Source organism: Micropterus dolomieu, linkage group LG13 (genome assembly GCF_021292245.1).
Source record: "Micropterus dolomieu isolate WLL.071019.BEF.003 ecotype Adirondacks linkage group LG13, ASM2129224v1, whole genome shotgun sequence".
NCBI classification, from domain to species: Eukaryota; Metazoa; Chordata; class Actinopteri; order Centrarchiformes; family Centrarchidae; genus Micropterus; species Micropterus dolomieu.
The window spans coordinates 6,153,193-6,167,144 of NC_060162.1; the positions used below are offsets into that span (position 1 = coordinate 6,153,193).

The 13,952-nt window shown below is 38.3% G+C and overlaps 1 protein-coding gene across 4 annotated transcripts in view; it reads right to left on the bottom strand.

Moving 5' to 3' along the window:
- The window catches only part of erbin (erbb2 interacting protein), a 56,787-nt gene extending 42,871 nt beyond the window's left edge, over positions 1 to 13,916 (bottom strand). The window contains exons 1-3 of one of the 4 annotated variants that reach the window (XM_046067867.1): positions 13,485 to 13,915; positions 13,279 to 13,335; positions 3,757 to 3,825 (exon numbers count right to left, since the gene is read on the bottom strand). The gene's annotated coding sequence lies outside the window, so the exon portion shown is untranslated. Of the gene's footprint in view, positions 1 to 3,756; positions 3,826 to 13,278 lie in introns of all 4 variants that reach the window. The other 3 variants (XM_046067871.1, XM_046067869.1, XM_046067872.1) reach the window with 3 other exon arrangements.
- Between the last annotated feature and the right edge of the window lie 36 nt (positions 13,917 to 13,952).

Genomic DNA, 13,952 nt, shown 5'->3' on the forward strand with positions numbered 1-13,952 from the left:
TCCATTTTTCTGACATTTTGAATGTCCACCATTTCCTTTAATATGTTTCTGTTGGTTGAAAACGTTCAACCACAAATCAAAAACGTTCAAAAACAAAACTTCAATCATTTCTTTCTGGGGATGAAGAAAGGTAGATAAAATCCACATTCGATTATTTCAAATACCATTTTGCTGTAGTGCAGCATATGACACTCACTGTGCTTGGCATCTGATAGTACGTTAAGGATTTCATCCATTATACACTAAGATTACTCCCATGTGACACTCGAATATACAAAGTTACATTATTTACCCTTACGGTTTATTTTGAACCACCACATGTTAGAGAAGCAGTCAATTAGTGTTTACAGTGAAATACGTAAGCGGATATGAATTTATAGTCACTGCAGACCAATGTTGCTCATCTTGTTTCAATCTCAGAGCGCAACATGACCTGGAGGGCTATCTCCACATGATCTAGGCTACTCCCAGATGGCCAAGAATGGAAGAAGGAATGAGGATGTATAGTTAACTAGCAATCCAGGCGTAAAAGCCATAGCAATATAAAATGTATACAGCACACGGTGAAGATAAATATCCTACTATTCCTTTGTGTGATAGTCTTCTCAAATGCACTTACTGTAACTTGAATAATAAATAGACATTTAGACATAAAGGAGTTCTTAAAACCCTCTCAGTGATCTGTATGTTTGAAAGATGATGCTTCCCCAGGAAAGAGAAGCAGTTTGCCAAGTCTCAATAACCAGGTCAGACACATTCAGGTCAGAGCCATGTATCCATGCAGACAACTGCCGCATTTTCCGTGTTAGCTTACTGTAGAAGATGGAAATGCATTCCCCTAATTCCTTGTTAAAAGTCATAAAGTTTGCTCATTAAATGCTGCTTTAATACAGTTAGTACCAACATAATATACATTTTAAATACCACACGTGCTAAAAAAAACTAAAAGAGAACATAAACAGACTGACAAATTTATGATAATGAGAATATGCATAGATATGACTGTAAAATAAAGTATTAACGTATCTATAAGTCCATGTTCTTGAAAATTTGAGAAATGATTGTTGCATAAATAAAATACATAAATAAATAAGAACCTACTGAGGAAGCTTTGATCATTTTCTCACTTATTTGACAAACACACTGAATCATGTCATGTGCATCAAGGTAAACAGACATGGGTGTGAACAGTTTAAATTTTTCTATAAAAAAATAAGAGTGTAACGGCTTGTCTTGTTTGAGGAGGAAGAAAATCATCATTACTAAGCCTTTTTTCATCTTTGTTCATGTTTTCACTATCAACAATCTCTAGCTGCAAAAGAAAAAAACAAGGAGACCAATCAAATCACACACCTCTGAGCAAATATGGAAACTCCACCTATACCCCTATAACACCCTGAAACAGAAGCTAAAAATGTGAGTGGCTATAATTGCGGTTTTTCTAATAACAATGAATCAAATGACAATATGACAGTGGTTGCTCAGGTGATGAACCTACAAAGAATTATCACCAGAAGCTTTAGAGCCAGTTTCAGTTCATTGTTGCTGTAGCTTTCCGGCCCACAACTAAGCTGTTTTGTTTCACTCGCACTGCTCTCACACTGCGTGATTTTCAGCCACAGCTGAAAAAGCTCTAAAAACCACTGCACAAATACAACACTGCCTGCTCAGCGCCAAACAGCAGACAGATACAGAGACTAGCTGGTGAACGGAACTGGAAGAATCTCTATTTATATAGAAATATCTTGAATGCAACAGCAGCTGTGGATTTTCCAATCACAACCACAAACATCAGCCAATACCAAATGGTTCTGCATACTTTGGGAGTATGAGACGCAGCCAGCGGACTCGCTGGTAGAGTTTTGCATTATAAACCTCTACAATCTGGCTGTCTTCGGGATTGTGAGCTGCACTTTATCGGTGCTGCTGAAGTTAACATGTGGATTTCTGCCTGAAGTGTGAAGTTTCGGTTGCTACCTCCAATGAAATGCAGTTCACTTGTCTCAGTCAGTACAGTCTGAAGGGGAGCACAGCAGAGTGTGGGTCAGGTAGACTTTTAAAAAAATATTATGAATTATCATTAAATAATGATGTTATTCTCATAATATTGCTTTTTTTTCATGTCAAAGAACACATATGTGGGAGAGAGATTCTGAATGCCCCGACAGATAACTTTTCAGTTTTGTTTTTAAATCTTTGTTTGAATCTAGCAAAATAAATAAATAAAATTATTATTTTATCAATTTATCATCATTTATTATGTCCCTAACAACTATAGAGGATAATAAAGTAAAGAAACAACATCTTGATTTTGGGACGCTTTACATTAACTTCAGGATGGTTCAAATTCTTTTGAGACGGTTCCGGGACAGAGGTGAAAAAAGTTAGTCTGGAGCCCTGCCCTACTCACTAGTTAGACTAGTATGTGTTGACCTTGGTTTAGAACCAGGTATCAAATATAGATTAATGCAAAGCCTACAGCGGTGTGAAAGTTATGCAAATAAGAGTGGCTATGAGTTATGTGAAACAATGTAGTCAAACAAGTAAATGTGGAAATGTTCCACTTAAATCTTTCAGCTTAGAAAACGCAAACCTGTTCCTCAGCAAAACTGTGAAACCAAGCTGTCTCGCATAGGAGAGGCACATGTCCTGTTATCTGGCCTTCTTGTTCATTGTTCCATTATTCAGGTCACAAGACATCTAAATGCATCTACAGTCTGTGCTCTAGACCAACTGACTATGGTTTACGGGGACAGTCTAGACATCTAGAATTGCGTTATCTATAGTCAGTGTTTTAACTGTCAAAATGTGTGACTATGAGAGTGACCACAAATGTGGATAATACAGTAAAAACAAACGCTAGGCATCTGTATCAACATAACTATCATATTCACAGCTCTGCAAAAGCTTTCTGGAGGGTCAGGAAGGAAGCTGTTTCTTTGTGTTTGTGACAAAACAATGTGAAAACAATCATGTTTTTAAGTTGTTGTGGTGGACAAATGTCACCAATCTAAGGACAGCATATTGTGCTGGGAATTGTATATTGGTCATGCAAAGTTTTAATGTAAGCAAGGACTTATCCTGCCTTTCCCCCCCCCCTTGATCATAAAAAGACAACTTTAATTTATTCAGGTTTCCTACGGCCTCATTATACTGAGCTCTGAGTAATCTTAATTCAAGTTGTAGTTCAGGGGAATCTTTGATGGTTTTCTGTCAAGTTTTATAATCTCCTGTTCAGGTTTTTACTTATTGAACTTATGTAGCATATCTGCCTAAAGCCTCCCATCTAGCCATTTTCTATTAAATTGCCATCTAACTTCAGCCCAAAAAAAAAAAAAAAAAAACTACATCATATTCTATTGTCAATGAGGCAAGATCTTTTTACGATGAAATAGGATGCTGACTGCACATACAGCTAGTCTGACAGGTGTATCATGTATCTTGGCCTACAGCAGAACAAGGTGGGGCACTCCTGTTGTTTCTTGTTGGACTTTTACTTGTGTTTGACATAAATACATCACTTCAATGAAAGCAATTCTGTTCATAGAGACAGAGCTTTGCTTCAAGAGAGACATTTTAATCTAAATCCAAAAAAACAAGTAGATTCAGCATGTATTGATGTGTCAACAAAACAGGCTATCTGATATCACAAAATAACCTCACAAATGGATGACTATGTAACCTTCAGGAGTTACTGGGGTAATAAATAAGGAATATATTCTAACAATAGGAAATTGCATGACCTGAATTATATACCTTGTCATTTAGGACTCAAGCGCCTGGATCCCAGTGGATTGCAGATGATAGATCCACCAATTTGCTTATCTAATGAAAAAGGACAAAGACAACATAAGCACCCACACATGAAGCAAACACCAACAATTATCCAACTGCTTCAGATAGATTGGTATCTCTTACAATCCATTTTTGATACAGTTTCATGGCAACTGTCTTTGGTAAGAAATTGATTTGTGAATTACATAGTAACCTAACACTACACTAAAACTGTAAATTTCACATCATGATATCTACAAGTGAACAGGAAACATCTAATCTAAATCTAACAACTAATTCACTCTCATTACTTCTGTTTCACAAACTTCTTTCAATGACATTTCTGATAACTTTCAAATATAAAACAGCAATGAAGTGGCACAATAACATGACCAACCAGACATCTTTAAAGTTATGTGAATGTGTGATATTGTTGCCAGAGTATTAATAGTGACTATATAGTCTATTGAAATACATACTGTTCTATTGATCGTTTGTCTAATCCCTTGTGACGGGGATGGAAAGCTGCCAAAATCCAAACCGAATAATGGGAAAACATCCTGTAAGATTTTTTTATTTTTTTATTTTTTTTTTAAATATGTTCCCTGGAGCATACTAATTAGCAATCAAATTTAGGTCAAAAGAACCTCTTTCCCTTCTCTCATCATGTTAAGTTATGCTTGTTAAGGGTTGGCTTTCCCACTGTGGAAGCTAATGTTCAGTATGTTTGACAAAAAATTTAATTTGTCAGCGTATACTTTAGAAACTACATACAGCTGCTGAATGGATGTGGAATTAATTAAGTTAAGTATATACTAAAATAGCCAGGCTCCTCCTATGTGCCAAGTTTGTCCCGCCTGAAGACTTACAAGAATCACAGACCGAAACGAGTGGTTTTCATTTTGTTACCAAGGACCGTACTGCTTAAGCATTAGTGGAACATACATTGTAATGCACAAAGAAAATGTTCTCCTTTCGCTGAAATCTTTGTTTTATGACGGTAATCCAGCCTGACTAAAAAACAAGAATCTGAACAAGACTCAGCCTTGAAATTCATAATCTTGCTTCTCAGGTCAGAGTACAACACAACACAAGAATATTGTCCATGCATGTCTGGAAAAGCAATAGGCTTGCCAGCTGATATGAGAAACTAAGCCAGCTAAGAGATAGGATGATCTCCCCAATGTCCTTATCGTGCACAATAGAGCTATAGAGCAGGAAAGAGGGAGGGACAAAAAGTGGCGAGAAAAGAGGGGAGGAGAAAAACAGAGAGAAAGAGAAATTTTGACTTATTCATAGGATCTGCCAATCAGCTGAAAACACATTGGACTGCACTGACACTCATTAGTTTCTGCTCCACTTCCTCTTGGGTGCTTTTACTCTCATCTCATCTATCTGGGATCGCACTGAATCTTGCCAAACAAAAGTTCCCTCCCTCACACACTGGAATAAAGCAAGGGAAGAGTCATTTTCAAACTGTGGGTATTGATGGTGGGGGGTGGGGCATAGCAGCTGCACCAACTGCATTTCATTAAGACGGCTCCCATCCTCAATGCAGCTATAACATGAAACCAAAAGTAGACTTCACCGGTGCCTTGTTTACATGAGCTCCATCAATGAGGAAGTACTTCGTCCTGTGCACACTAAGATGTATGTGGTTCTGCATTAGGAACTGTGTTTCGCATAAGTTAATACATATTTAAAAACTGAAGCGGATAAATATACCATTTCATGTTTTCATTCTGTATTACTGTAATCTAACAGTGTGCAGCCTTCCAGCATCTCACACTTTAATTCACTGGGGTGACAATTTCAAGGGAGGATGACAAAAACCTTACATTTTTAATTAAGTTTGAATTTATAAGCTACAAATAACCAACATACTATACATGTATGGTTGGCAAACAAATAGTGACCAGTAGCTATGTCTTTTGAAACAAATCTCTTATTAAAAAAAACACCCCACACACATTAATAAAACCTTAAAGCTCCAAAAGGCACCTGAAAGACATCAAAAAGAAATCCATATGTTCTGGACAGCTGTATAGAGAAATTAGATATAAAATTAGCCACTAGTGTGATGGCTTTTCTGCTCTTTGTGTAGTAAATCACAGAGATGGAGCGAAGTAATAGAGTTGTTTGTTTGCTATGGTAATAATGTCATTAGTTTTGATTACTGGGCTAATTGAGAATTAGTAATACTAGTAATTCTCTGTTCCTTGTCCTGGCCAGTATGTTGTTTGCTCTGCTAATAGACTCTGCAGAAGTAAAATCAAATTTGGCTCATTCTCAGACTGCTGTCAAAGATGACGCTGTGAGCAAACAGACTAGTAAACTCGCTGCAGTTAAAAAGGTGTGTTCGTTTTAATGACGTCAACATTGAAAAGAGATACTCGCTGATCAAGGTGGGGACAGACCCGACTTGTAGCTTCTTTACATACAGTCTATGGTTCTTTAGCAATAGTGGTAAACCGATATAAACACTAAGCTATCATAAAACTACAATCTGTCACATGACATCCCAGTCAGGTGAAGGTGTATTAGGGTAAATGAACAAGGTGTTGATCAGCCTGTGCCTGTTCAGTCTGTTTAAATCACAGCAGACTGCAGGCACTGAGATCCAAACATGGAGCTTCCTTATGGGCCCAAAACCACCACTTTGCATGTGCACACAAACCAGATTTTATATTATTTAAATATTAATCATTGTACCGCCAGCTTTAACCAACGATGAGTTGTTCACATTTGGCACTAAAATGCAGCTTGAGTGATCTTTTTACAAAACAAGCAGCTCTAAAAACCAAGTGTGACTCGGGCAACTTCACGAGATGCAGTATTTCATAGATTAAAGCACAACAGCAGAAGGCTGATTGCCCAAAAAGTCGAATGTGTACCCAATGATCGAATATTCAGTCCTATTTGTAATGTGTGTAAACAGATAAAAAGTTGTTTTTGCTCCAGTAGTTTCAGTTTCTTGACACAAGTAGCAACGACAAACCACAATCTCCTTGAGCGACTACATTATGGATCGCAGATGTACACAGATCATAAACAAGACAAACTGTATACTTTCTACCGGGGCATGTCAGTCTGGGAGCCGAAAATGTATAACAGTCTATTGTTTCGTCTATGAGGACGGAGGGCGGTCCAAGGAAATGGAGGATACGTACGCAGTAATTTGCATACCGAGCAAGGAACAATAGGGGGAAAAATATCTAATCACAAGCAGTCACTTAAGATATGTGCAAGGTGCATGAAGTATTGAACCTAATTTGAGCTGCAACCCACCTCAAAAAGATACAGGCATGTAATCTGTTCAAAAATAGACTAATATGAATAAAGGCTGAAAGGTCTGAACATGCATCATACATTTCTAGATTAAAGCATTTAGGATATGATCATCATCATCAATGTATTTATCTGGAATCTGGTATTTACAGTGACAATAGTAATATCATTAGCTGGAAAAAGGATTCACAACTTAAGAATCAAATACATCAAGTACAGCACACAATATTTGTAAAGTAACCGTTTTCGTTGCTGCATGTTCTTCTGCTGTGAATATGAATGAACATGAATATGGATGAAGCAGGCTGCACTGAGCCGGTACAGTACATATAATTCAGTGATAATGTAATTTGACCAGCCAAGACTTTTAATAAAAATGTGTTTCTACCACTCAGTAAACATGATGCCCTGCAAACAGCCCCGTTTGACACTTTGCCTTTTTATATGGTGGTGACATCTGGCAGGGGAAAACGTCACTGAGCCAGGATATTATACTTTTCTTCAGCATGAATTTTGCACGTCTTGTTTATAACTTATATAAAATGCACACCAATGTATCTGTTGTTCTGAGGTATTGTTTGGCTCTGTACTTTACCCACTGCAAAGCTGAGCTCAGACCGCTTATCATTTGTAGACAGCTTGAAGATAATGTATTGTCCAGCATACAGCACATAAAAATCAGTTTGGAAATATAGTATGAAGGCAGCTTATAGCACAGATATGACGCTAATCTTTTGCTGAAATTACAACAGACCATTTCTTGCACAGTTTGTCTTAGAGCGTTCTTTCCTCTTTGGTAATCAAAACACTTTCAAAATTCTTCCATTACATAAGCTCTTTTACATAAATGTCTTATTTTTCCATGCGTTATATAGGGAAGATCGCAAGCTCCTATGTGGTGTCTTAATCAGCCAGTAGACACCAAACTAAAAGATTTGGCTTTATGAACATATCTACAGATAGACAGTAAGACTGAAGAGCCAGACAGATTTCTCTCCTAACTGGGTCACAGACACAGGGAAAGCATAGGGGAGAAACTGAATGTTAAAACTAACAGACCAGCAAGCGAAATATTATGCCAATATACACTGTTCCACAAATACAGTACTTCATTGCACCTAATAGACTATTCATTTAATACCGATATCTACAGTTACCTGCTATTTGTTAAGCCAGCTTTAATGGCCGATGGGCAACAGACCAACAAAAGAATCCATAAACGTGACGGTGCTTTGTTTTTCACCATAAAGTGGTAGTTGAATATTGCTGCTAACCCACAGACCTTCCTCAGATTGTAAATCAAAATCACCTGCTGTAAAGCGTGTTGACAAAACACATATGAAATCGTCAACACTCTAAGAGTAGAAATCTTACTGAGCAACATCAGAACAAAGAGTGAAATTAAACAAAAACACTTGGTGCATATTCAACTACAATCATAATCAGTCTCTTAAAAGAGCAGACAAATTTAGTACTGAAGTGCGTCTTTACAGCCCGAGTAAGCCCGAGTAAGGTCAGGACTGAAAGGTTATAAATTATAAATATCAGCTCGGGATATCCCTCGTCTGAATATAGCTCTAGATCAAGTTAGCTGTGCAGCTTAAGTTACCATGGCAATCTACCCTTAGGAAGAGTGTGCCACAATAGTGGCACTGAAAACTCAGTTTAGCATGAGCTGACTGACATCATGCAATGAGGAAGCATATGCACATCCATAACATCTGTGTGGGTACTTAGTAACAAAAGAATACCTGCGGACTGCTACCTCGTTCCCAGTTCATCCTTTATTCTACATGGACATGACAATGGTTTGACATAAATGACAAATAGTCTTCCTCAGGTGGCTGACTATTAATGCCTGGATTCCACTAGGCACGGCCCTATAACGTCATATCTGTGACCCAGTTTTGTTCCACCCTCAGCACGGCTTCATACTCCACAGAGAGCGTTTCAAAAGCGGAGTGTTTTCCCTGCCTGATTTTGCTGACTTGCTAAGATTTATTTGATTTGGTCATTTTCCTTTATTCCTGTGCTTCTACCACAGGTAAATTGTTTCTTTTTGTCTGTTTTAATTGAGTTTGTTGATATTAGTTATTTTTCAATAACAATAACGTTCGATAAAAATTCAATAAATGTTTGATTTTATTCACTTGAATCGTGACTTAGTTTTTTTATTAAGATGTTGATGATTTGGTTGAGGAAAAAAAAAAGAATGAAAAAAGCTTTTACTTAATTTTACACATTAATATTATCGTCCAGCCCTACTTGATATATGATCGAAAATCTACACCGGTTGTTATCTTATAAATAGACCAGATTCTCTATGCCTTTTCGGTGTCTGCCCGATTCAATTGGCTCTGTGCAGCTTGAAAATAGTCTAATATTCTCCGTGGAGCAGAGCGGACAGGCACTTCTGGGACGCTCCTGAAAATGCGATGCAGCGCATCTGGTGGAATCACAAGCATTGTCCAGAATGACTGCGATCAGTTCAGGTTGCCACGCAACCCAGCCGTGCCCGGTGGAGTCCAGCAGTAATCCCATGACCTTGCTTTGTCCACACGCAACGTCAAAACTGTAATCACTGCCTACAATCAAACACACGCTTTCATCTGCTTTAAGGAGAAGGACAAACACGTCTCCTATCACCGATCTCGGCAGGGATTCAGATGGATCATGGAAAAGGCACGGAAAGGCTCAAAGGAAAACATTTCACATACACTCATATCCAAAACAGTCATGCACGCACATGCATAACACTGCGTATCTCTTAAATAAAGATGTCGCACCAGTTCAAACTCTGAAACTATGTCTAGAGTTGTAGAGAGAACAGAAGTTGGCTGAAAATGGCAACACTATGTGACACACCAGAAATTGAAGATGTAGGCTCAGCCATTCTCTCAGTGTCTACTAAAACAAAAATGTATGGCACACATGGACAATAAAGAAAAGAGCCAGTTACATTTACCACACCAGGCACAGGACACTCAGGCTCATCTTTAGCATCCACTCTTGGGTGATAACATTTGGCCCATTAGACTACAGATGTTTCTGGGCAGTTTTAAATGAGCCAATACTACCATGGTCCAATTAGACTAGTTTTTAACACTGCTTCCAGTTAAACACACATCAGGTCCTCAATCTTTAAAAAAAAACTTATTTCTAGTAGTGTGGTGTAATGTTAATAACAAACAAAGCACAAATTAATACATGTCAGTATGAAACGATGAATAGATCCTTAAATTTGACTGGCAATGGGAGAACTTAATTGTTCTAAAATGTTCTAGGCCTGCAACTAAATCATTTTCACTAGTGATTAACCTCCATATTATTTAATGGATTAATCGTTTTGCCTCCAAAATGTCACAATAGTTAAAAATGCCCACCACAATTTTCTAAAGCCGAAGTTCTTCAAATGACTTGTTTTGGCCAGCCAACAGTCCAAAACCGAATAATGTTCAGCTTTCTTGCTTCTCTGTCAATCAAGTTATCAATTAATGGACCAATAAATTAAGCTCTATAAGGATCAGTAGGCTAGTATAGAAAACTCTGTGCATGCAGCTGCTGCAAGAGGGAAGGCGGCAGAGCTGCTTGCACAATAAAAAGAAATCTCACAACTTGCCAAATGTCTCCGTCTTTAAAAAACAAGGGAAAAATCTAATCTTTAAAATGGGAAAATCCATTTAACTGCACCAACTAAATACATCTATCTGCATGGAAAACAGTGATGGCAATGTGAAGACAATCTTCCACCTTTAAAGACAAGTTTGTTCAATTTTGCAACACACCATCATATGCAACTCGTCAGCAATTACACAAGTATAATAGTTATTAAACAGATGTTTGTTGGTCCACGTCATCAAATTCATTGCTGACACATTGCTCTGGCATTCTCTTTCCTTTTCACCAGAAGGGTAGAAAATGTATTTGAATTAGTTCAAGGCCAGATATACTGAAGTTGGTAGAGGAAATCTGCACTTGAAAATGATTACAAAAAGGAGGAATATTAAAAGATGGGGGAAAAACTAAGCTTCCATCTGGTATAAAGTGCCTTAAGACAAACAAGCCGATAATCATACTCAATACATTTACTCAGCAGTCGCTCAACTCCAAGACTAGGCGTCAACAAAAAGCCCAGCTAACACCATTTCTTTAAGACATCCCACTCTTCTGACCCTCTTATGAAATCAAAAAGCAGTTTCCTCCTCAACTGATATCCCACTGGCGCACAGCTCAGGGTGATCACTCACTGTGTCCCTTTCCAACAGGAATTACCTCACCCCAAGGAAGTAAAGATAGCATTTCATTAGGCTTTAAAAGGTTATTGCCATCAAGGAAACCCAAGATGAGTTCAGGCTTGTTGACAAAACAGTTTGGGGCTGTTTAAAAGCAACAAAATAGTTTTGATCTGGATGACCCAGGCCTAATCCTTCATACCTATCAAAGTATATCATAGAGATATGGGAAAAATTCACAATGTGGACTTTGGATTAACCAACCAGGAATTAATGCAGCCAGTTAACTTTTTACAATAATGACGTTAAAAAAAAAAAAAAAAAAAAGTATTGCCACTTTTGTTGAAGACTGTTTTCTTTACTTTCTTTCGGTCTCCAGATGGCACAAGAAACTGTGTCGCAAGTGTATCTGTAACAACAATAGTATGGCATTAGTGTGAGAAAGGAACAGTGCAGTAGAGGGTTAGAGTAAACCTTATCTTGCACTCTGGATAAGGTCTGTTGTAAATGAACGAACAAGGAACTTGATTATTTAAATGTTCACCTACACAGGCTTTCAACACCGTAATGGAAACATTCCACTGTTGTTGTATATAGTTAGAGTAAATTACCCCAAACTCTGGAGACATTCAAATGTGAGATTATGCATATCATCAGACAATATTATAATGGATAACTGCATAATAATCTACAAACAGCTGTCTACCAGCACTTAGATTGTGGGCCTACAACAATGACAAGTACCAGGTGATATTTACTAGTCTTTGTTTACATCTTATTACAGCAAGGATGGCTAAACAGATCAGTTTTACAACACAACAATGCCAATCATTTGAGTTTTAAGGCAGTAGAAGCCTTCTCTGTATTTCAACAAGCGAGCATTTATCTACCTATGGATGCCTGCAGTTTCCCCCCTCTCTTAACATACCATGTGCGCTCTCTTTAGACATAAAGCAATCCATACTGTCAGTTTCAAGGGGTAATCAAGGGGTCAAGTTTGAATTTGGATATGGAAATATGTCTAACCCCGTTGACAAATCAGAACGGTTTTGGTTTAAAACATAATTCACTCGAGAAGACCTACATTGCAGTGATAATGTTATGCTGTCATTGGTGTGTTAAAACCACAAAACGGAATTCACGGATGTAAGTCAGGCAGCTTGATGTTATTTTCACGTGAACATCACTTGCTTCATGGTTCCCTGAGATTTCTCGGGGTTGTTTATCTTCACAGCATTTCCCTGATAAATGATTAACTAACAGCGGACGTGGAGGAACCTGTTAAAAAAAAACATATCCTAAAATCAAAAACCTACAGAGATTGGCTTCGGATCTATTTAAAATCTTAAAATCAGATTAAACAAAATTTCAGGAGTCAAGTAATCTGATTAGTGAAGTGGTGAGAAAAATGAAAACGCCGATGTGTTGAGTGCTCAGCACACTAATCCCTTAAATGTCGAAGCGCTCAAGGTGCTCCGCAACAAAAGATGTGACTGCTGTTGCACTGCAGCTGTTACCTTAATGCCTACCTAATATTGGAGATGGCAGTAAAATACATCTATGTTAATGGCTGATACATATAAATGTACTCGATTGCGTTATATTGGATATTCTGGTGACACCAAACACACAAGAAGCAGTCAAGTAACAAATGCAAATAAGCAGCCATGTACAGCTGTTGACGTGAAACCTACCGTAACGTAAATACAGACAGCTGCCTAAATGTCTTGTTACCGTCCAAAAAAACCCACCATTGTATCAGAACAGGGATCTGGCCACGGCTATTACAAAATTGGTAGCAGTCAGATGTGGCTGTAACATTATAATTTCACTCTTAAAATGGGACTGAATTAATGCAAGACTCAAGTCGGACAACGTCAGGACGGGACCCCGACGATACGACGCTGTAGCTAGCACTGATGTTAGCATGTTGTATGGGGCCCCACAGAAAGAAGCAGTAACTTGCACAAACAAAGAGACTTACCTAAAGTACTTCCGAGTCAGCGTCTCATTTACTGATGTCCAGGTTATTGGCGGGGTGCTACAATCCCAGAAATAAAATACGTCAAGAGGTGGGCATTAGCTAGATTTGCTTGAGGTTAGTTCAATAGGGTTTTTGCTAGTGTTAGCAGCTAGCTAATGTTGCCCACTTAAAGAGCAACTCGAAGCTGGCCCAGAAACGTTACGCACATTCTCCTCAGCAAGCCGTCCTCAAGTTGTTTAACGTTGTCGTCCCCAGTTGTTTTCTCACTTCAAAGTATTCACCTTCCAGGTGTTACTCAAACAAACTAACCGAAGGCGAAGACAGGAGGGGGGAAAATGGCCCCTTAATTTGTAAGACTTGATAACACAAGAGCATTAAAAAAAAATCCAAAATGTCCACGACATTCAGCAAGGAAATACAAAAGGCAAAAATGCGTACGACCTCCGCCAGAGCGAAACCTTTCCCACTAATGTGTGCCGCACCCAGGTGTTTTCAGTCATAATCTTTCGTTTAATCACGCAGCTTTGACAGAGTCGACTGAAGCTACATTGACGCTGTGAGAACATGAAGCGGTGGGTTTCTTCTCTGCGACCTCTGTGCCTGCATGTAGGAGTGGGCTGTCCACCAGAAGTCGCCTTTCTAGCTACCCCGTGCTGATGCTTTCACTAGATTAT